General features: G+C 36.0%; 1 long non-coding RNA gene across 1 annotated transcript in view; it reads right to left on the reverse strand.

The window, feature by feature from the left end:
• Positions 1-520: 520 nt before the first annotated feature.
• Positions 521-23,563, reverse strand: part of LOC125918588 (uncharacterized) — a 28,090-nt gene continuing 5,047 nt past the window's right edge. The window contains exon 2 of the long non-coding RNA XR_007456491.1: positions 521-784. This is a non-coding gene — a long non-coding RNA (uncharacterized LOC125918588). The remainder of the gene's footprint in view (positions 785-23,563) is intronic.

The raw sequence follows: 23,563 nt of genomic DNA on the forward strand, positions 1-23,563 counted from the left end.
GAATTCTTGGCATCCTCACATCTATTCTGACAACAGAGGTATAGAAACTACAGTTCAGTGAAATTGAGCGTCTTGCCCAATGCCAATATCTCTTCAGGTCCAGTTTGGATAAGTAATGTCTTTCTCAACCGTATTTCACAATTTTTGCCTAATTTTCTTGGTTGCCATTAAAAATTTCATTGATCAATCCTTCCATAAGTACATTTTAGAATTTTCATTTTATTTTTTTAAAATTTTTTTGATGTTTATTTATTTCTGAGAGAGAGATAGAGCACAAGCAGGGGAGGGGCAGGGAGAGAGTGAGACACAGAATCCAAAACAGGCTCTGGGATCCAAGCTGTCAGCACAGAGCCCAACACGGGGCTGGAACCTATGAACCATGAGATCATGACCTGAGCTGAAGTCAGACGATTAACCGACTGAGCCACCCATGCCCCCATTTGAGAATTTAAAATGTTGCATTGCTTTCCCTGGAGAGCCCTTTATTTTTTTCCATCTTAGACAATGCAAAAAGAAAAACAGGGAAAATATCAAAATAATATTTACTTAAATGGTTTCATGAGTACTGTGTTGGGATAAACACTATAAATACATTGCTTGGAGCCGCTGCTGTGTACCTAGGCGATCACATGAGATGGTACAGAAGTTTGTTTGGAAATGTTCTGTGTAGGAAGCTGGGGAGGGGAGGAGAGGGACGATGTGGTTTTTGTTTTGCTTTGTTCCCAGACTTCAAGTCTTTAGCAGTCTCTCTGCTAATCAGCACTAAGGAGTCCACGAATCAGTACTGTCAACAGAAAAATCATCAGCTTTAAAAACAAGCATGAGGTCCCTGAATGCTTTAAACTGCCTCTTACCTTCTGCTATCATGGGAGAGAACCAACTCCACTCAGAGCTGTAATAATCGGTACTTTCCTTGGAGGAGCAGATGGTCTGGATGGGCCCATTCACAAGGGTTAGGTATTGCTTCAAATTAAAACCATAGTCCTCTCTATCTGTTATACAATTTTTAACTGTGTCTTCTCCATTATGTTGTGGGCATGAAACTCAACAGCACTCACTGGTTTGTTTTCACAGGACATTAAAGTGTTCTAGGTGTGAAATTCTGTGCCTTGTGCCAAATGGAGTTAACCATGAACAGTGACACTTTTCACCCATTGTATTCAAGGGCTAAGCTTTTCCACACTCAAGATTATTTTTTTTCCAGTCAACTGACTTTTGTTCAATAAATACAATTTTAAATCAGCTCTAATTTAAATCAAATCTTTCTAACTTGCTACAGTGTCCCTGAAATTCTTAAATAAGATATAAAAATGTGTTTTTGATTTGGGGTTTAACTCATGAACAGATTTTGTTTTTCTAGTTTGAACATTATGCCCTTCAGGCTTACATTCTTAATGTCTCTAGATTGGTATACTGGTTTAGCTCTTTAATTTGCTCTTTTTGGGTAGTTTCTTAAAGTATAACTGACATACAAAAAACTACACATATTTAAAGGGAACAACTTAAATGACTGACATAGGTACAAACTTGTGGCATCATCAGCGCAATCTCAAAAATGACATATCCATCACGTGGAAAAACCTTCTGAAGTCCTTTCCGTTGCCTCTCCCCAGATTACCACCCATCCCCAGACAACTAGTGATTAACCTTTTGCAGTATACATGTGTTTTGGCTTGTGTCCTTTTGTTCAGCAAATTTATTTCAAAATTCATCCATGTTGTAGCACATACTCCTTTTAATTTAATAGCTGAGAAGCATTCCATTGCATAAATATACCACAGCTTATATATCCATTCGCCAGACAATAGACACTTGGGTGGTTTCTGCTTCAGGCTTATTACAAATAAAGCCTCTATGATCATTTGTGCATATACATTTTTTAATTTATTTATTTACATTAAAGTTAGTTAACAAACAGCGTAGTATTGGTTTCAGGAGCAGAACCGGGTGCTCATCCCGGCAAATGCCCTCTTTACTCCTCATCACCCATTTCATCCATCCCCCACCATGTCTTCTCCAACGATGCTCAGTTGGTTCTCTGTCATTTGTCAATGTATTTGCGTGAACATAATCTTTCATTTCTCTTGAGTCATATGTAGAAGTGGAAAGGCTGGATCATGTGGCAAGTATATGTATAACATTTTAAGAGTCTACCAACCGGCTTTTCAAAGTGACTGTGCCATTTTACATCATCAAAATAGTATACGCACATGCCTGTTTTTCCACATCTTTGTCAAAACTTGGTATGGTCATTCTTTCAAATGTTCAATATTTTAAAAGATGTGAACTTGTATTTCATGGCGGTTTTATTTTCATTTCCCTAAAAAGACTAATGATGGTAAACATTTCTAAGTACTCGTATCTCCACATTTTCTATTATGAAATGCCTGTCTATCTATTTTATTCATTTTTGTTGAGCTGCTTGTATTTGCTCATTATTGTTTTGACATCTGGAGATTCTGGATTTAAATCCTTTATCAGACATGCTTTGCAAAGTTTCTCCAGTTTTGGTCAGTATTTTCATTCTCCTAACAATGTCGTTTGAAGGGCAGTCCTTAATTTTGATGAAGTCTGCTTTATCAGATTGTCTTTTTTTTTCTCTTTTATTGAGAGTGCTTTTGGTGTTGTATTCGAGAAAACTGGTCCTAAGTGAGGGTCTCTAAGTAGTTGCACTGTTGTCTTTTCATTCACATAATTATGTTGTCCGTGGCTGTTTTGTGTCGTGTTGGACATTTAGCAGGATCCCATTTAATGCCAGTCGCACCTTCTCCCCCTTAGAGTGACCAAATGTCTCCAGACATTTCTGAAAGTCCCCTGAGGGACAAAATCGCCCTTGTTGGAGAACCACCGGCTTAACCCAAGATCACATAATTTTTCTCCTACTTTCTTCAGGAAATTTTATAGTTTTCAGTTTTGAATTTATATAGATGATCCATTTTGAGGATTTCTGCATCTAGCATGAAAAATGAATTCAAGTTCCTGGTTTTTTTGCACACGGATATTCAAATGTTCCAGCACCATTTGATTTAAAAAAATTCTTCAATCACTGAACTGTCTTTATACCTTTATAAAAAATAGCTCTCGTTATATTTGTCAGTTTATATCTGTGCTCAGTTGTATTCCATGGTTCTATTTGTCTGTCAACATCAATACCAAACTATCTTTATTACTGTAGCTTTACAATAACCTGAAATTATCTCATTACGAATGAGCTCCCTTAAGGGACATGAATCAACATTGTACCTAGGGATGTTTCATAAAGTTACATTATTATTTACTTCTGTTTTCATGTTAATGGGCTAATTTCAGAAACTTAAAGTTGACATGGGTAAGTTTAAAACTGGTAGATTAGGGGATTGATATAGACAAGATATTTAAAGTTGGGCATGTATGTCAACACCCTTGAAAATACCTTTGCAATTACATGTTGATGTCACAGATGACCATGAGAAGATGACCATCCACGTACCCGTGTATGAAAGGGACAGTTGCACTGATGGATTATTGTCATCTCAGAAATCCTTCAGCATTGAAGAATGTGGTATCGGTGTAAGGCATACTGAAACCAAAACAACTGGGGGTTATGAAGATCCTAATTTCATGTGCATAATAACGCACATGTGCGTAATAGCCATGGATAACATATTTCCCAGAGATATCATGAATCTACTTGATATTTTCTTTTCTTTTTTAATGTTTATTTTATTTTTGAGAGTGAGACAAACATAACGTGAGTTGGGGGAAGGTCAGAGAGAGAGAGAGACACATAATCCCAGGCAGGCTCCAGGCTCTGAGGTGTCAGCACAGAGCCCGACGCGGGGCTCAAACCCATGAACATTATGGACCTGAGCTGAAGTTGGACACTTTTCCAAATGGCCACCCAGGCACCCCAATCCACCTGATATTTTCTAAAGATGTTTCTGTATTCTGCTTAATCTACAGATTGAGTAACAAAATTATTTTGGTTTCATCTTCATTGTGTTTTGGTTTCATGTTTAAGTCTTAATTAGAATTAAAGTGGAACTGAGGCTATTGAAGGTTTTTATCAATACCTACTGATATTTTCAAGACAAGCATATGAAAAGCTTTGATTTTGTCGAAATTTCTGTTCCTTCTTAATTCAATTTAGAATCTACACAATCCCCAATAAACATTTGGTTATATTTTTAAATTGAAGACATTTATTTTAGAATGATGGACTCTAAGTCAATGTAGTTTAAATCTGAGCACTCACATTTCATTTGAGAGGCAGAACTCAATACTGGGCACTGAAATGATGGAATTTTAGATGTCACTTCCATATTAGTGCTGGATGCTTTGCTTGAGTAAATGTAATTTAAAAATAAATCTGACTCTCATGAAAATGAAAGAAGTACTATTGAACTTTCCCTTATCACTTCACAAGCTCCTTGAGGTATTGTTCTTAAATATTTTAAGAAGGGTTATTAGTTTGTTCAAAAAATAGTTCATGGTGGATCCAGTGGAGAATTGCTTAGTATTCTTTTTTTAATGTAAGGCACTTGGTAAAATTTATTAGGATTCTTCTCAAGATTTAGAGCCAGAAGTTTTAAACAGAAAGAGACCTTAGGCTTTATCTAGTCCAATCTCTTCATTCTACAGATGACTAAGGTAAAAGAGTTCAAAATTGAATGATTAATTGGTAGCAGTTTGGTTTTTTTTTAATTTTTTTTTAATGTTTATTTATTTTTGAGACAGAGAGAGACAGAGCATGAACGGGGGAGGGGCAGAGAGAGAGGGAGACACAGAATCGGAAGCAGGCTCCAGGCTCTGAGCCGTCAGCCCAGAGCCCGACACGGGGCTCGAACTCACGGACCGCGAGATCGTGACCTGAGCTGAAGTCGGCCGCTCAACTGACTGAGCCACCCAGGAGCCAATATCATTGATATTCTTATCGTTTGTTTTAATTTAGCCAGCAGGACCTCCTTTAGCCCAGCGAGAGTTTATATAAAGCCTGATATGTAATCTTTAAAAATGGGGCTACTTTTCTGAATCAATTATAGGATTCTTGCTCACTTAGGTTCCCTGTTGCTTTATGGCTGTCCTTGAGCCATTTATGGGGAGCCTAAAGAATCTTGGAATATAGTTTGAAAACCAAAATTGGGAGTCCTATTCTTTGGTTTTATGAACAAGGAATCTGTGACCCAAATTGGATAAGCAATTTCACCACAGAAAAAGAGCGAGAGTAAGTTCTTGTTCTATTCAATGACTTCTCATCCTATACATATTCTATGAAATTAGAGCACTCTCTGGATTATGTCGTATGTCAGAGTTTCTGGCAATGAGACAGATTTTTTAACTTGCATGTTCTTTAAATAGTTCATTATATTTTATAAGGTATACTTTTTTCAAAATCATGAAAGAATGTAGGTGAGTTAAAATTTAGGGGACGCCGGGTGTCACTCGATTGAGTACCCAACTTCGGCTCAGGTCACAATCTTATGGTTCATGGGTTTGAGCCCCATGTCAGGCTCTGTGCTGACAGCTTGGAGTCTGGAGCCTGCCTGGGATTCTGTGCCTCCCTCTCTCTCCTCCCTTCCCCTGCTCACACTGTCTCTCTCTCAAAAATAAACATGAAAAAAATATTTATAAAATAGGTTTGCATAATATGAATTTGTTGTGCAGAATTCCTGCTTTGGTGTTAAACCTAAAAGATAAATAACACCTTTCAAATCAGTCACATTCAGCCCATTGCAGATAACTTTGCACATGAAGCTGAAAAGGTAACACACATGTGAACTTTGATACAGATGATTGTCAACTGACTCTACTGTCATTGACAATACAGCCAGTTATCCTTGGGACTTGTTCAGGACTGAAGAAATTCAATTCTGTCATTGGAACAGAAGCCTTGCCACATGGCTTCTACCCATTTTTCTCATTAATGACACATTTTCTCCCAAATGATATTCTAATGGTCCACATACAATATATAGAAGAGAGATAGTATAATAGTTATTGAGAGATGCTTATTTGAATTTATACCAAACATTTAAATTTTATAGTAACCAAGCAATTTAAATTTTTATAAGGTTCATATGGAACTGAGGCTCAAAAATAGCTGAGAAACATATATTACAAGTAATAGCCTGCAACAAGCATTTATCTTCCTCTCTGAGGCGATGCAGGATGACTCAGAAAGAAGTCTTGCTCTTAAGAAAGAAAAACAAAAAATACTGTAACCATTAAGTGTTCTACTTCTTCTTTAAAAAATCCCAAACAAACAACATCTATTTTTTAAAATGCAGAGTACACTACACATACAGAAAATGCAAGAAAACGTGAAGTTGCAGGTTGATAAATCGTCACAATGAAAATATCCATGTCACCACCACCAAGATCAAGAGCTAGAAGTTTGCCAGTACCTTGAGACGCTTTCCTGTTGTGTCTTTCTCCTGTGCACTAAAGAAATTACAATCTTGATGTTCCTGGAAGCTATGTCACTGGCCCTCCGCCCCCCATGCCTACCGCCAGTTTTTAGTTTAGGCACATCACATGTATCTCTTCACAATACACTTTAGTATTGTATGTATGCTTGCATTTATACATATTATACATAGAGAGGTATTTATTGCTGTATACGTGGAATCATTCAGTGTATTACTTTTCCTTTTCTTCCACCCAATATTTTCCTTGTGGAACCAATTGTGTCATTGGAGGTAGATATAGTCTATTCATTTTTATAATCTCTATATTATTATACTGCTGAATTAAGCATAATACGTCTGGCTTGGAATTCATGGTTTATTTTGTTGTTGTTGTTGTTGTTGTTTTTGGGGTTTGTTTTGTTTTGTTTCATTTTTAGTCATTACAAGCAATAGTCTGATAAACATTCTTGTGTATGTCCCTCAGGGCATATCCTGATGTACTTCTGTTAGTTATGTACCTGGAGTGGAAGTGATGAGTCTTAGCAAATTTGTATTTTAACGCATGTAGATGATGCCAAAGGATTTTCCAGAGGTGATACACATGGGTATGAAGGTTTCCATTTATGCACATATTGGCTAAAAGTTTACATTCTCAGTCTTTTGGGCTTAAGCACCCTCTTGCATATCTTACTGTGGATTAAGTTTGCAACTATACAATGCCTAATACTGTGGTCACAACATTTCTCAACATATTAGCACATTCTTTTTTTTAAGTTTTATTTATTTTGAGAGAGAGAGAGAGAGAGAGAGCGTACACACACAAGTGGGGGAGGGGCAGAGAGAGAGGGAGAGAGAGAATACCAAGCAGGCTCCGCACTGTCAGCACAGAGCCTAATTTGGGGCTCAATCCCATGAACTGTGAGATCATGACCTGAGCTGAAATCAAGAGTCAGACGCTGAACTGACTGAGCTACCCAGGTGCCCCAACACACTAATAAATACTTAAAGGAGAGTTATTGCAATAGATACAAAATGTCAATATTCATATATGTTCATAATAAAGACTCTCTGTAAGCAAGGACTAGATGACACATATTTAGATCTTATAAAGGCAATACACAATTTGTGAAATGTTGGAAAGTTTCTTTTTTTGAAAACAGAACTGTATTAGGGACCATCACTTCAACCATCATACTGAAATACCAGCAAGTGAACAAATATAAGAAAATAAATAAATGGCATAATAAGAGTAATAAAAATAGTAAAGCAAACATTATTCATAGATGACATAATTGTAAACATAATAATTCCAAAATCTACAAATAGATTTTTAGGAAGTTTTGCAAAATAGTTTGATACGGGAAAAATCAAAAGAAAAAGAAATAGTTGTTTTAAATGAAAACTGATTTTAAATAAAACTTAAATAAAATTTTAAATGTATCATTTTAAAATCTTGATATAAGGGGCTGGAACAGAGGAAGGGACAAATAGAGTACAGAGAATTTTTAAAGTAGTAAATCTACTCCGCATATTGTAATAGTGGACATTACATGTCATTATACATTAGTTCAAACCCATAGAATGTACAGCACCAAGAATGAACCCTAATATAAACTTCAGACTTTGGTAATAATGATGTGTCAGTGCAGTTCATCAACTGTAACAAATTTATCACCCTTGTGCAGGATGTTGATAATGAGGGAGGTTATGTGTTGGGAGGGTGGGGGTGTGAAGGTGGTAAATGGTAACTCTACTTTCTGCTCAATTTTGCTATGAACCTAAAACTGCTCTGAAAATTAAAGTTTATTTTAAAAATATTGACAAGGGTGCCTGGGTGGCTCAGTCGGTTGAGTGGCCAACTTCGGCTCAGGTCATAATCTCAAAGTCCGTGAGTTAGAGCCCCGCATTGGGCTCTGTGCTGGCAGCTCAGAGCCTGGAGCCTGTTTCAGATTCTGTGTCTCCCTCTCTCTGACCCTCCCCTGTTCATGCTCTGTCTCTCCCCGTCTCAAAAATAAATAAAATGTTAAAAAAATTTGTAAAAAAAAAAAAATATTGACAAATACAAGATATCTAGAAAAGAATGACAAAACATTAATTACATATGTTGCAAATTTTATATATAATAACTTATACATGTGTAAATATAAATTAGTTATAAATATAAATTATATAAATATAAATACAATAATTTATATATAAAATTTATAAATTTTATCATTTTAAAAATCTAGAAAAATGTTATTTTCATGGACTAAATAGATACATAAATGAGAGTCCTACTAATAATAATCTGTAATTTCATGTTTTACTATCATGAATATTTTGTCCATAGATAGCGACAAAAACTCTGACATTGATATGGAAAATTACAATGAGGAAAGAATCACTGAGGAACTATTAAAGAAAATAACAAGAGATGTAAAGACTTACCTAAAGACCACATTATGTAAGAAATATTGGGTTTGGTGCAAGGGCAGAGAAATAGATGAAGAGAAAAGGTGAAATTACAGAACTGTCTATAAATGGATCCTTAAATTATGAAAAAAATGGCACAACAGATTCATAGGGAAAGAATAATTACTGAATTAAAATAATGTTGCATGGCCATTTGGCAATCCATACAAGAAAATTATACAAATAAAAACAAATAAAATACACACACACAAAGACTTTTGTCTCACACCATACACTAAGTCAGTTCCAGAGAATTTTTGGTTAAGTATGCAAAGTAATCATTAAGCTTCTAAAAGTTAATAAAAGCAAAAGTGAGAGCTGGAGTAGTTATACTAATATCAGACAAAATAGGCTTGAAGACAAAGAAAAATGCTACTTGATACAAAAAAAAGAGATATTTCATGATAAATGGGTTAATCATGAAGTCACACAATTATGAACATGTATACAAATAACAGCATAGCCCAAAAATATGTAAAGGAAAAACTGACAAATCTGATACAAAAACAGACTTTTCAACAATAATTATTGGAAACCTCATTATCACAATTTGGATAATCCATAGAACAAACAGAAGATTACAAAAGAAATAGAAGACTGGATTATCACTGTCACACAAATTGTAACACTCCAGCCACCAAGAGCAGAATATACTACTTTCTCAAGTGCACAAGGAACATATCCAAGGCAGACCATGTATTAGGTCACAACACAAGACGTCTTAACAAATTTAAAAGGAGTGAAATCAGAGACACAGTGTTCTCAAAAACACAAAAACCACAAAGGGATGATGTTAGAAATCAGAAAAAGGAATTAGGAAAATTCACAAGATTGTGGAAATTAAAGAACACACTACTAAAGAACTAATGTCGGGGGGGGGGGGGGGAAGAAATTACAAAACACTTCCAAGAAAATAAATGAAAACAAAGACAGAAACAAAACATACAAAAAAGTTATGGGATACACCAAAAAGAGTGTTTACAGGGAATTTTATAGCAAAAAGAAGATAGATCTCAAGTCAATATTGTAATGTTTTACCATAAAATAACAACAAAATAAGAGCAAGCTAAATTCTTAACCACAGACTAAAATTATTAAAACCAGAAATGAAAAGTAAAAATCATTTTTAATCTCACAGAAAGTTAAAAAAATAATAAATAAAAGACCACTACAAATGACTGCAAGTCAACAAATGAAATGGACAAGTTCCTAAAAAGACCCAAACTACTGAAATGAACTAAGAAAATTTAAAGGATCTATTGCAAAGACAACAATTAGTAAAGCAAAACAAAACAAAGCAAAAAATTCCATAAAGTCCACTGCAGGCCTACATGGATGCACTAGTGAGTCCTACCAAATGTTCAAAAAAGAATTAATACCAGTACTTCAAAACTCCAAACATCAGGGAAGAGAGGCCATGTCACAAAATATCCTATGATGACAGTATTGCTGTGGGATCAAAGCAGGATAAAAACCTTTCAGCAAAATAAAAGTAATGCCAATATCTTCTAGGCATATAGGCACAAAACTCTTCAACAAAATACTAGCAACTCAGATCCAGCCACATATAAAAGACGATTAAACATTATAACCAACTGAGATTTGTTCCAAGAATAAAGGTTTGTTCAACAAACAAAAATTAATCAATGTAACACATCATACAGAATAAAGGACAAAAAACCATATATCCTCCTAATGGATGCAAAAAGGCATTTAACACAATCTAATACTCATGTTAAAATACTCAACAGACTAGAAAGAAAAGGGAACTTATTCTACCTGAGAAAATATCTACATAAATTTACATATATCATTACACTTAATGATAAAAGATGATATATTTACCCCAAGAACAAGACAAAAGCAAGATAAATAAAAATCAAGACAAGGATGTCCGTGTGACCATTTCTATTCAACACTGCACTGAAGGTTCTAGCAATGGGAAATTAGGTAAGAAAAATAAATACATAATAGGTGCTCAGATTGGCAAGGGATATCTAAAACTATTTTTATTTAAAGATGACACGAGGGGCGCCTGGGTGGCTCAGTTGGTTAAGTGACTGACTTTGGCTCAGGTCATGATCTCACAGTTTGTGGGTTCAAGCCCCGCATTGGGCTCTGTCCTGACAGCTCAGAGCCCGGTGCCTGCTTCAGATTCTCTCTCCCTCTCTCTCTGCCCTTCCCCAACTTGTGCTCTGTCTCTCAAAAATAAATAAACATTAAAAAATTAAAAAAAATAAAGATGACATGATTTTATATATATATATATATAAATTTATATATATATATATTTATATATATATACATCTTTATATATAGATGTAAATACGTATACATTTATATGTATTATGTATATATATACATATATATATATATACATACACACACACATATACATGTACATCTATCTATCTATCTATCTATCTATCTATCTATGGAGGGGGGAGAGAGAGAGAGAAATCAGACCCCTTATCCATTCCTGATGGGAATGGTGCAACCACTTTGGAAAAATGTTTGATAGTTCCTGGAAAAGTTAGAGTTGTATGACTCAGAAATTCTACTCCTAATTATATACCTGAGAGAAGTGAAAATATACGTGCATACAAATGTTCACAGCAGGATTACTTACAACAGCTTGAAATGGAAACAGTCTGAAATGCCCATTAGTTGAGGATGAATGAACACAATTTGGTGTATCCATTCAATGGAATATAACTTAGCCATAAAAAGGAATGAAGTGCTTGTAAATGCTACAACATGGATGAACCTTGAGCACATTATTCTACATGAGAGAATCTGGGCACAAAAGACTAAAAATTACATGTGAAGTGTACAGAACATTAATGTGAAGTGTACAGAACAGGAAAATCTCTAAGATGGCAAATGAAAGGTTTCCAGAGACTGAGGGAGAGAGAAGGGGACTGATTGCTGGTAGGTATGGGATTTCTTCTGGGGTGATGAAAACATTTTTAAATAAGATAATGGTGATATTTTCATAATTCTGTAAGTGTGCTAAAACCCACTAAATTTTATATCTTAAAAGATAAATTTTATGGTTTATGAAATACATCCTAGTTTTAAAATAAGCAAAAGTCTTCATGATGTCACAGAGGGAAAATTGGTTTTTTAACAGTACACATAAAGCACTATTCAGAAATATTGGTAAAATGAACTAACTAAAATTAAGAAAGTCTATTCATCAAAAACACAAATAAACCTTAAGTGTGGCTATTCTATTTGATTTATAATTCGTACTCACATACTCCAGTTTTCCTTTCTTGTTCTTCCTGTTAAAGTGGGAGCTCCCTGAGGTCAGGTTTAATTTTGCTCATCACTTTCTACAACAATGTTGCACACAGTTTTCTCCACAGCTTTGCGTAACTTACATTTTGCTTTTTGTTTTGCTGACCTAAGTCTCAGTAACAAGTAGTTAAAAGCTTGATGCCTGTGAAACAATATGTTTTTAAAAATTATCTGAGGGGCGCCTGGGTGGCTCAGTCGGTTAAGCGTCCGACTTCAGCTCAGGTCATGATCTCGCGGTAGATGAGTTCAAGCCCCGCGTCGGGCTCTGGGCTGATGGCTCAGAGCCTGGAGCCTGCTTCCGATTCTGTGTCTCCCTCTCTCTCTGCCCCTCCCCCATTCATGCTCTGTCTCTGTCTGTCTCAAAAATAAATAAAACGTTAAAAAAAAATTAAAAAAAAATTATCTGATCTAGAAAAGACCTCTCTGACCTCAGTCGTAGCAATTTCTTACTTGAAACATCCCCAAAGGCAAGGGAATTAAAAGCAAAAATGAACTACTGGGACCTTATGAAGATAAAAAGCTTCTGCACAGCAAAGGAAACAACCAACAAAACTAAAAGGCAACCAACGGAATGGGAAAAGATATTTGCAAATGACATATTGGACAAAGGACTAGTATCCAAAATCTATAAAGAGCTCACCAAACTCCTCACCTGAAAAACAAATAACCCAGTGAAGAAATGGGCAGAAAGCATGAATAGACACTTCTCTGAAGAAGACATCCAGATGGCCAACAGGCACATGAAAAGATGCTCAACGTCGCTCCTCATCAGGGAAATACAAATCAAAACTACACTCAGATATCACCTCATGCCAGTCAGAGTGGCCAAAATGAACAAATCAGGAGACTATAGATGCTGGAGAAGATGCGGAGAAACGGGAACCCTCTTGCACTGTTGGTGGGAATGCAAACTGGTGCAGCCACTCTGGAAAACAGTGTGGAGATTCCTCAAAAAATTAAAAATAGATCTACCGTATGACCCAGTAATAGCACTGCTAGGAATTTACCCAAGGGATACAGGAGTACTGATGCATAGGGGCACTTGTACCCCAATGTTTATAGCAGCACTCTCAACAATAGCCAAATTATGGAAAGAGCCTAAATGTCCATCAACTGATGAATGGATAAAGAAATTGTGGTTTATATACACAATGGAGTACTACGTGGCAATGAGAAAGAATGAAATATGGCCCTTTGTAGCAACGTGGATGGAACTGGAGAGTGTGATGCTAAGTGAAATAAGCCATACAGAGAAAGACAGATACCATATGGTTTCACTCTTATGTGGATCCTGAGAAACGTAACAGAAACCCATGGGGGAGGAGAAGGAAAAAAAAAAGAGGTTAGAGTGGGAGACAGCCAAAGCATAAGAGACTCTTAAAAACTGAGAACAAACTGAGGGTAGATGGGGGGGGTGGGAGGGAGGGGAGGGTGGGTGATGGGTATTGACGAGGGCACCTTTTGGGATGAGCACTGGGTGTTGTATGGAAACCAATTTGACAATAAATTTCATATATTGAAAAAAAATAAAATTATCTGGTCTATTCTTTTAGCTACTTTGCTAAAATGTGATGAGTAGGATTCCATACTTTATGATGAAACAACAAAAATGGGAAAAACTAAATTGAGTCTTATGACTTTCTCTAAGCTTTTCTATGATGGTAGACTTGACTCTATATGTATACACATAGGTGAATGTAGACACTTATAGACACAGAAATGGAAGGTCTGTTTTTACTGTTTATCTTCTGCTCATTCATTTCCTCCTTAATATCCTGTTTCTTATAAAAATCAAGTAACACATTGGCAATACACAGTATAGCTTCGGATTGGCAATTAGAAATGGGTTGGTAAACAGGAACAGATCAGTACTAATATTCACACACTAAACAATTGTTTCCAATTCATATTCAACATTACTGACCATTTACTGGTCTTCTCTAAAACATTTTGAACAAATGTAAGTTAATCCCTATTTGCATGCTATGAAAAAAGACTACTGGTTATGACAAACCATTAGGTGTTAGGTTTTTTGTGGGGTTTTTTTTTTGATGTTTGATTTTTTTTTTTTTTTTTTTGATGTTTGAGAGACAGCGCCCAAGTAGGGAAGGTGCAGAGAGAGAGGGAGAGAGAGATTCCCAAGCAGGCTCCGCGCTCAGTGCGGAGCTTGACCGGGGCTCCATATCACCACCATGAGATCAGGACGACGAGATCAGGACCGTGAGCAGTTATCAAGAGTCAGATGCTTAACTGACTGAGCCACCACCCAGGTTTGTTAAGTGAACTACTCTAGGTTTGAATTTAAGACAAGTTTAGAAGTTTTAGTGTCAGGCTAAGGAAAATGTATACTGAAAGAGCCATTTTCTTGAAAGACTTGTATCAGCTTTTAAAGAGATTCAGTTATTTTTGGATAGTCAGATGAAAAGCATCATGCAAATTAAAATAATCCTAGTACTGAAATTTTTATTTACTTTCATTATTTAATTTTAACTTTGAAATTCTATAATATTGTGAGTATTACTTGAATACAGGCAACCTTCTAACTGATGTTAGAAATATCAGTATCAAGGGCTCAACACTGAGTATCACTAATAGTACAGCAGTCACCATATGTTGAAAAGCCAAAGAAACAAATACTCTCAGTCATTCTTTGCTGTCTCAAACTTCTAACCCAGGGCAAAGTGTCAGCTGTATTTCCAGCTCAGGGTTACTAATGATTCGTAAGATTTCCATTTACTCTTTTAACCAGAGACTGATAATATCACTAATGAAATGTCCTGCACAGCTGTACCTGAACTACTCAATATGGCTTCTGGTTTTCTAGCCAACTTCCCAAAGAACTCCAGAACTTATCCTAGTTCCAGTGGTTCCCCTTAGGCCTCTGTACTCTGTTTCTAAGATAGGATGGCCAATGTGTCAGCACAGAGACCTGGTGATTTAAGAAGGGGATATCAGTTTTAATATGTGTTGACTTTTTGTTTTTCTGTTTGAATCAAGCTCTTAATGTTTACATACACTGTGGTGTGTTAGACAATTAAATTTTCCAAACTTCACTTTATTATGTGTGAAGATTATACGTCAGATTTATTATCTGTTTCTTAATTTCTGTGAGGCTTGTTAACAAAACTCTATTATGTCTGACTGACTCCCTGATGTCAAGAAGCCATTGTTGTTGAAATATTTCACAGAAAAATTAGCCAACAAATCATTCAAATGGCTTTGCTATGCAGGAAAAATAGAATGAGATATAAAATATTTTTTAGAATACAATTAAAAATAATATAGACATTTTAAAACAACCATTCAAGTCCCATACAAAGAAACTGTTTATGAAGAAAACAACAGTTTCCAAGTCCTCATTGTCCCATTTGGGCAATTTTTCTTCTCTTTTCTCCACCAGTGCTTAGTGAACTAGTTCATTAGATTGAGGACTGGATATTGCCAGTTTAAGAGCACACAAAAATTCCAAGGAACGATCTTAGGTGATTTCTGTCTCAAGTGCCCTTAAGCCAAAAAATTAAAGTCCTGAAATGAGGTCTTGCCAGCCACTGGTTTTTATGCAAGTTTCAGTACATGAGTGGGTAACTGAACATTTCTAGAATGAGAAGGCTTCCAGCAAACTTCCTCATTTTTACTTTTCATTCCATATTTTCTGAGATAACCTACCACTGTATTATGCAAAATAATGAGAATAGTAACAATGTCAAGGAGAACAATACTGATGCATGTTTTGAAGATGCTGAAAGCATGGGAGAAAATATGTTCGGAATTAGCATAATATTCTTGTGCTTTTCTGAAAATGCTTGCATTAAAAACACAGCTTAGTGTCTCCTATAACTTTTTAATACAAATGCTTATCTATCTTTTTGTTTTTATTAGTGTGATTCATATCAGATAGTCTTGGCTAAGGGCCTAGATACTTTGTTCACAGTGGTTTTTATATTAACAATATGAGTAAAACAGAAGAAGAGTGAAAATTCACAAGTGGATAATCTAGACAAACAGCTGTTCCTTTTCCCCTCACAAAAGAAACAGGGGCTATTCAAAGCCAGAATGCTTTATGGTAAAAAGCAACAACATATGCTTACAAAGAAATAAAATATCCTAAAAAAATAATAATTTTCTTGGGTGTTTAAAGTTTAAGTCCTCTGTAAATACATATTTTAAGCCTAGCAGTTTCAATACACAAGAAGATGCAAAGTTCCTTTATTGGGATAAGCAGGCACCGGATTTCCCGAGCATCCCGTTCTTTCTATTTGCCCCAAATACAGTGCAACACCTCTTATTTTGGCTGATGACTTTAATTCATTGTTTGAGATATGACAAATGAGAGAACCTAATGAAAAAACGCTGTGCATATATATTTTAAGGTATGAGTCACATCTGAAATATAACGTGAGAGCTTTTTAAAAAAAAAAAAAAAATTACTCCTGATTAAGAACGCCAATCTCAAAGAATATACTGTGACTCACCAACCACTGAACTAGAGATGTCAGCCCCAGCCACAATGTCTCTTGAACTATTTTAAATTGGAAAGAAAGGAGAAACTTTTTGTAGAATTACATCAGTGTTGACTAGCTTTATATGTGAACTATCAGGATTCTGAAAATGGAAATTCTGATGTAACAATGATAGCGTCATTCATATTATATATCCTTTATGAGAGAGAAGATATTGGAGCAGGGGTCTGTAAACATTATGATGCAGTCATGTCCGAGAAGTGAAATGAAAATCATGGTTGACCATTATAGCTAGAATTTAGCTCAAATATCACTTGGGGGAAAGGTTTTCAAAACTGCCTTCAAAGGCTATGAATAGGGAATCTCCTTTCCCCTCGTTTAACAGATAAGAGTGTGGAATGAAGCCAAGCAGAAATGGTAGCAACACTGTCCAAGTGCAGGCATTTGCCTTTGTCCTCTAAAGAAAATTTAAACAGATCTGTGGTCCTTGCTCATAAAAGGTACATAATAAATATTTTATTCATCGTTAGCTTCAGCTTAGAAAAATACACATTTGCCCAAAATTGTCCCCAGATTATGAAACAGCTTCTATCTGTGATAATAAACTAACGGAAAAGAGTCTGTTGAAAATCAAAGGCTGCTTGTGATTCTATAACTTCAGACGGAAAAACACAGAAGTTTTGTTGTTGTTGTTTTCTATGTGTAAAGCAAAGTGCTTGATTGTAGAATACAGAGAGGCAGAAGGGATAAGTGTTGAGACACTCCAGGAGAGGCTGGCTTTTTAAATTGAAGTTCTGTTAGAGAATATCTTAATCTCAAGATATCCCAGTTATTCAGTTATTTCTGCATAAACCTCCCATCTTAGTGAATTTTAGCAATCGGTGTATTGGGGGTAACTATTATGACATAAGCAATTCTAGGTTTTCCCATCATTTGAAATCTAATCAACACCCTTTCACAAGGTACCTACATTGTAGAATAACATTGGAGACACGCAGACTTTTTTCCTCCAACATTCATTCTTATGCCCTTCTTCCTTTGCAATGGAACTCCTGAAGCCATCTGCTTAACTGATAGGTGATCACATTCCCCTTGGATGTGATTGACTTACCATGGAAATGTGACCACATCAAGCAGTAAGTCATGGGCCAAATGTGTAACTGGCTTTGGGAAAGGGATCCTCACCAATTAAAAGAGATCCATAAGAAAAGAAAGGAAGGCTCCTTTCTTTTGTTGGATGTTATAGACCTACACACGCCACCTAGAACTTTGCAGGATTCTTTCCAACAGGAGGGGACTCACAAAAGACAAAGGCAACAGCACTGATCGTAGGAGACTGTAAAATGAAGAACTTGCATTCTTGGTGATGACACTGGGTGACTGAATTAACCAACACTGTAGGCAATCTGCCTTAGGTCTTCCTAAATGTAAAAATAAGTCTTCAGGGCATCTGGGTGGTCAGCTGGTTAAGCATCAGACTTTGGGTCAGGTCGTGATCTCGCCGTTTGTGAGTTCAAGCCCCGTATCGGGCTCTGTGCTGACAGCTCGAAGCCTGGAGCCTGCTTCGGATTCTGTGCCTCCCTCTCTCTCTATGCCCCCTTCTCCTACTCTGTCTTTCAAAAATAAATAAAAATGTTTAAAAAAGTAAGCCTTCTCATTGTTTAAGCAATTTGAGTTTAGAATTTTTGTTACTTAAACTTACGGCATCTGAAGTGATAGTGATTCAGCAATCAACCACTGTTAGACTATTTCTGTTCAGTTTTTCCAGCTTATATTTTAGGGAAAAATACTCCTCAGCACACTGCTTGCAAGGATTGTAGCTTTTAAATGGCCATGGTGGTAAAATTCCCATTTTCTCTTTTATGTTGATTTTCCCTGTGCACATTGAAACATATACAAAATGTTCCTATAACTAAACCCAGCCTTTCTGAATGCAGTGTTTCTTAGAACAGTACATATATTGTGGATCTAGAATCATGTGTTTCTGTTACCTAAAGAGACTTTTATGATATATCACAGTAAAAATACTGACTCAGAAAATAATTAAAAATGCCTCATCTTATGTAAGGTGTCCTGCCAGTAGGATACTTTCTGGAAAACAATCTCATGCCATATCAGGCTTTCATGTTTCTAGTGGCTGTTTAGGTAATATATTGATGATTGAGGAGGAAGAGCATATACCATTTTATAGAACTTGGGGAATTCTAGGAAATACCAACTCATTACATTGTAAGGAAGTTTTTAAATTGCCTGTGTGTAAACAAAGATGTCTAGACAGAGGAGAAGAGAGAGTTGCTGCTTAAGAGAACAGAAATAGACATGCACTAATCATTTAAGCATAAATTCCACGCAAATGGTCACTTTAGCAACTCACCCCTATTTTAATATTTTAAGCCAGTTACTTTTGTGGACATTCAAGAGACTATTAAATGACTTTCATCACAGTATATTGGAGATAATTAAAGGATGGCATATTGCAGATAACTGAACATGTGGCTGCAATCGGAATACTCAAAAAGAAACCACAAACAAAACATGCCTTAATCGTGAGAATTTGAACATCTAATCTATATTTGCACAGAGCTGTGTATACAAGCTGTTCAAATGCAGCTTCTAAGTTTAATAATGCCTTAGGAAAGTGGGGGGAAACACATACACATTTAAATAGGTCACTGATTCTAATGGTTTAAGAGAGACAATTGTCATACAATATATTCTTGTACCTATTTTGGCCTGAGTATTAGCCTTAGGTCTCTCCCTCCCATTTCTCTCTTCCTCCCTTCTCCCAGATTTTTTTCTCTCCTTGAATCTCACCAAAGGAAGTAGCCCTATTATAACAGTCTCTTTCTCATAATGACGCATGGAAATGATTTTTCTGTACTTAATGAGATAACTAAGTTTTTATTTTTAATTCACAGATGTCAGAATATATAAAACATACACCAATCCACCCCACCCCATTACACCATCTAGACAGGGCTATACATTTGGAATACATTAATTTGGGAAATATTATGTAGCCCTCTAAATTCTAACATTTCCACTGTTTAAAAGACATCCTTGCATTTGAATTTAATTATGACTAAAATATAAAACACCTAGAAATCCCAAGGCATAAACCCAGGTAATTTAGCTGGCATGCCTAAGTCAACACTCCTACACAGCATGTAGGATGTAATCATCTTACTTGGAGTACTTTGACTTGAAAGGTTTTACTCCTACGACAAGCCCAATTGATTCTCTGTCCTAACTGTGTTCAAGGCAGATCACCTAGATCGCAGCTGCGTCAATCAAAGCTGGCTGTGTTTTTTCTTCTTTTAAAATATCTGGACAGGTTTTAATAGAATCTTTAGATAATGTATATCCTAAATAAAGCTTTCTTGTGAGCCTTTGTTGTCTCAAAACAACTTGGAAATTATTGGTTCTCTTACATGTCTGTTGAGCACCTATAAGATAGGATCTGTGGTCCTAGGCTAGGGCCTGAAACACACATGCAAGTAACTGATACAATAAAATATGGCCTGTCTGGCATGGTGGGTAAAAGTAATGCTTTGTTTGATGTTGGCAATCTTGGATTGAGTCAGCATTGTGTTGCTAATTTAATAGCTTAACCTTCATTTTTTTTTCATTTCTTTTTAAAGACAAAAAAACAAGACACGTGTTTGTACTTAAGACTGTGAGTGTAAAATGCTTAGCAATTTTTAAGCAATGCTTAATACGGTGTCTGTCACAGAGCAGGACTCAGTGATCCGCTAGTTACTAAGACTACTGGCAGTTCTATCATTGAGGGAGGTAACAAAGACAAAGAGAAAAGAAGGCAGGATATACATCTCCCACCCCCCCCCCCCCCCCAATCTGGACTACAGCTGTGCCAGAGATCAAGGGAGGCTCTTCAGAGGAGGGAGCAGACTTTTGAGCAGCTCTTTTGTTTCACAACTGGAACAACTCTAGAATCTGCTAATTGTTCTGCTTCCTATGTAACATTCTTTGTTATTTATAGACAAAACATTACAGGCTTTTATCTACCCATCAATTATCTTTGCTAAGACACGAATGAAAGTTTGGCCATTATAGGGTTTGGAGGCAATTTGCTTACAGAAGTTATTTTCCATGCTGTTTTATATTTCCTAATAGCCATGCATGATTCCACACTTAGTTTAGAAAACCGTATATAAGAACATATAAATAGAATAATTTTCTGGAATCAGATGGCCCTTAACACCTCTTTTTCAGTTGGCAAAGGCTTCCAACCACATTTTAAAGAGCATGGCATTTATGTCCTATATGATTTGGCCAAATTTATGATTATGTGTAATCTTCCTCAATTGAATTATGAAGCAATAACTTCTTTCACGTAACCCAGTACTCTCTACCATTCTCTAAATATGATTGAATTAAAATATTATGTTTATTTACTCTTTAAGAATGAGAGAGAGCATGAGTTGGGGGAGGGGAGCAGAGAAAGAGGGAGACACAGAGTCCGAAGCAGGCTCCAGGCTCTGAGCTGTCATCTCACAGAACATGAGATCATGACCTGAGCCGGAAGTCGGATGCCTAACCGACTGAGCCACCCAGGCGCCCCATGAATTTTTTTTTTTTAAGACAAGCACAAAGTTACTTTTGTAAAATAAAGGACACTACAAATGATTATGGCACAGGAAATTTTTTTATTATTTTATTATTTTAGAATAGTTTGAAGTTCACAGTAAAATTAAACAGAAGGCAAAGATTTCCCAGATACCCCCTCCCTCATGCACACACAGCTTCCCCCATTATCAACATCCCAAACCAGTGCAGTACATTTGTTGTAACCGATGAACCTACCCAGACCCATCACAGTCACCCAGAGTCTATAGTTTACATTAGGGGTCACTCCTGCTGTTGGACAGTCTATGGGTTCAGACACATTTATAATGACATTTATCTACCACTGTAGTATCAAATAGGGTGGTTTCACTGCCCTAAAAGTCCTTTATGCAATGCCTATTTACCTCTCCTTCCCTTCTAACTAGAGATAACCACTGTCTTCTTATTTGGGATATATGGATAGTGTCTCCATATTTTACTGTCCTCATATTTTTCAGAAAGTCATAGAGTTGGAATCATACAGTATGTAGAGTTTTCAGATTGGTTTCTTTCACTTAGTAATAGGCATTTAAGGTTCTTCCATGTCTTTTAATCCCTTAATAGCTCATTTATTTTTAGCACTGAAAAATAGTCCATTGTCTAGATGGACCATTGTTTACTTATCCACTCATCCACTGAAGAACATTTTGGTTGCTTCCAAGTTTTGGCAATTATGAATAAAGTTGCTATAACCACCCATGTGCAGGTTTTTGTGTAGACATAAGTTTTCCACTTTTTGGGTAAGCCAAGGGGATGTGACTGCTAGATCATATAGTAAGAGTATATTTAGTTTTGTAAGAACCCAAGGAACTGTCTTCCAAAATGGCTGTACCATTTTGCATTCCCACCAGCAGTGAATGAGAATTCCTGTTGCCCAGATGCTCATCAACATTTAGTGTTGTCAGTGTTTAGGATTTTGGCTGTTCTAATAGGTATATAGTAGTATCTCATTGTTATTTTAATTTACATCTTTCTGATGTAAGGCATCCTTTCATATGCTTATTTGCCATCTGTATATCTTCTTTTTGTCAAAGACTGAAAAGGGCTTTGGCCCAGTTTTGATTAGGTTGTTTATTTTCCTATTGTTGAGTTTTAAGAGTTCTTTGTATGCTTTGGATAACTGTCCTTTATCAGATGTGTCTGTGGCAAATGTTTCCTCCCAGTCTGTAGTTTGACTTTTCATTCCCTTGTCTTTTATAGAGCAGACGTTTTTAATTTTAATGAATTCCCCCTTACCAATGCTTTCTTTCATGGGTCATGCCTTTGATGTTTTATCTAAAAAGTCATCATCAGCTCAAGGTCATCTAGATTTTCTCTTATGTATCTTCTAGGACTTGCATAGTTTAGTACTATGATTATTTTGAGCATTAATCTGTGTGAAAGGTATAAGATCTGTGACTAGATTTTTTTTTTTTTCTTTTTTTTTGGCCTATAGACGTCCCTTGTTCTAGCGTCACTGGTTGAAAAGACTGTCTTTACTGTGTTTGCTTTTGCTCTTTGTCAATGATCACTTGGCCATATTTATGTGGGTGTATTTCTGGGCACTCTATTCTGTTCAAATTAAATATATATCACCAATACCAATTAAATATATATCACCAATTCATTACTATGGCTTTATAGAAAGTTTTGAAATCAGGAAGTCAGTCCTGTAACTTTTTGTATTTCCTTGTTACCCTTTTTTTGTTTGTTTGTTTTTAAAGAACGATATTACTGTTCTCTCTCTCTTTTCCTGGCTACTGGTTTATTGATTTTCTTGGTCTTTTTAAAGAACCAGCTTTTGGTTTAAGTGATTTTCTATACTGATTTTCTGTTTTCACTTTCATTGGTTTCTGCTCTAATTTTTGTTTTATTTATTTTCTTCTGTTATTTTGGATTGAACTCACTCATTTTCCTAAAATGGATGCTAAGATTTTGTTTTGTTTTCTGCTTTTAATTTTTTATTTTATTTTTTAATTTACATCCAAGTTAGTTAGCATATAGTGCAACAATAATTTCAGGGGTAGATTCCTTAGTGCCCCTTACCCATTTAGACCATCCCCCCTCCCACAACCCCTCCAGGAACCCTCTGTTTGTTCTCCATGTTTATGAGTATCGTATGTTTTGTGTCCCTCCCTGTTTTTATATTATTTTTGCTTCCCTTCTCTTGTGTTCATCTGTTCTGTGTCTTTTAAAGTCCTCATATGAGTGAAGTCATATGAAATTTATCTTTCTCTGACTGATTTCACTTAGTATGATACCCTCTAGTTCCATCCACATAGTTGCAAATGGCAAGATTTCATTCTTTTTGATTGCCGAGTCATACTCCATTGTGTGTGTGTGTATACATACACA

The sequence above is a fragment of the Panthera uncia genome, chromosome B4, assembly GCF_023721935.1.
Source record: "Panthera uncia isolate 11264 chromosome B4, Puncia_PCG_1.0, whole genome shotgun sequence".
NCBI classification, from domain to species: Eukaryota; Metazoa; Chordata; class Mammalia; order Carnivora; family Felidae; genus Panthera; species Panthera uncia.